This window comes from Penaeus monodon, chromosome 19 (genome assembly GCF_015228065.2).
Source record: "Penaeus monodon isolate SGIC_2016 chromosome 19, NSTDA_Pmon_1, whole genome shotgun sequence".
Lineage (NCBI taxonomy): Eukaryota > Metazoa > Arthropoda > Malacostraca > Decapoda > Penaeidae > Penaeus > Penaeus monodon.
The window spans coordinates 30,274,920-30,276,797 of record NC_051404.1 but is presented as its reverse complement, the minus strand read 5'-3'; the positions used below and the strand labels follow the sequence as shown (position 1 = coordinate 30,276,797).

The 1,878-nt window shown below is 48.2% G+C and overlaps 1 protein-coding gene across 5 annotated transcripts in view; it reads right to left on the bottom strand.

Annotated features, from left to right (window-relative positions):
• Positions 1-1,878, bottom strand: part of LOC119585161 (uncharacterized protein CG43867-like) — a 37,878-nt gene that overhangs the window by 20,487 nt on the left and 15,513 nt on the right. The window lies entirely within an intron of this gene.

Genomic DNA, 1,878 nt, shown 5'->3' with positions numbered 1-1,878 from the left:
GAAAATTTAATTCCGTAATCCAAGTTTCCCTGTGAGCTTGAACCCTCATGAACCCCGGCTTACGAACATGACCGTCAGCCTGTTTCCCCCGCCAGATGCCTCCATCAGGATGCAAATAAACCCTACACGTTCAAGGGGCATCATATCTCAGGCTCGCGTCCGTGGCTCAACTAAGTTAGCATATTCGCCGTCTCCCGCGAGCGTGCGTGAACAGATAAGATGTAGGCGAGGAGAGTCGCGACGCCTGGCTGCCGACTGTCAAGCCGAAGTGATGGTAATGGCATGAACTAAACCCAATATCCGGGCCTGATCTCTCCCCGATAGGTGACACGGTCTGCACGCTCTGCAAGGTCCTGTGCTGTCAACACTACGGGCGTCGCTGCGTACTGATGATGGACATGGGTATTTTCTCAATATTGTTTTTGATTGCAAAGCTTAAAGATACTGTGTAAGATGTGAAATCAACGATTTTATGATCCTGAAGAATCTAACTGACTTATATCTTAAAACGACGACAGCCAAAGCATTACAGATTATTTAGACCCTACAGAACGCCCAATCTTTACAGCATCTGTACCATGAAATCCTACTGAAGAGCGAACGCCACCCAATCACAAAATCCTCATCCAGTGTGGATGCAATCACCGAAATCTACGAAAATGATGAGCGAATCACAATCTACCGATCTTCTCCCGACGTGCGCGACCTCGCAATCTCGGACGAAATGGCAAGAGAAATTCTCGCCGTGACAGTCTCCGGCTGCTAACTAATGGAGATCGTCAGAACAGTCTCATAGACGTCGACATTTTTTACAAGTGGCGATCCTTATGAAAACCACTTTCAATTTCCTTTTACTAATGTCACCTTAATGAAAATCTTGAAGATTGTAAGACTCTGTTCGGTTATGAAGTCAGTTCCTTACATCCGATGCTCTTAAATTTTATTAAGCCTTTGTTCTCCAGTTATCTTGACACTTATTAACAAGATCGTCTGTTCATAAAGAGAATAATCTCAAAAGACTTTTTTTGAATCAATACCAGCAGCGAAACTCTGTCACCGGCGCACATGGGAGGTCTTCCAGGTCAGCCACTGGTGCCGAGGCGGAGCAGAGGGACTTGCCAGGACTCAGGAGGGCCTACTCAGACCTGCCGCCGCGAACAGTAATGTAGGAATCGATTCCCGAGCCACAATGGCAGTCACTTTGACGCTGTGAGCCGCCGCTTAGCTGAAGGACCGGCGACACGCAACCCGCTTCCCGCCCTGCCTCTGCCTGGAACGTTCTATGGCAACTGCACTCGACGGCGTCCCTTCCCGGCAACCCCTCGGATGGGGACGTTTCTGCCTGCTGGTGTGACGGTGCAAAAGCGAAGCGATATGGCCAAATGTGACGCCGTATATTTAATTCTTGAAATGTGTCATTGGATTTCACTTTTTTTGTTTGTGTATAATGAAATTTGTTGTTTGTTGAGAGACAGGCACGGAAAGAAAGACAGTGAGTGAGTTAAGTGTCAGAGCGTAACATGCGAGTGCTGGCCCCGTGGCACCGGCGCAGGTGGCAGTGACAAGGGCGCGGGGACGAGGCGCACTGAGGGCCCTCTGACAGGTCCCTTGTTTCCCTGTCAGAGCGAATTATCCGCCTCATCTCCTCGCCTCATTAAGTCAATGTCTTACCGATTTCACCCGCCCGGTTTTACAACTCGGGATCCAACGTTAATTTTCTAATTCCATTAATTACTGGAAATTAACTCGGGCGATATGGTTAATATGCTGGATGATTTACTCGCACTTTTCGTGCCATACATGCGTGTGTATGTGTGAACGCATGTAGAGGCTGAATGGAGGCTTTAATTATCATTTGTGGCTAACTGACCCACTGAT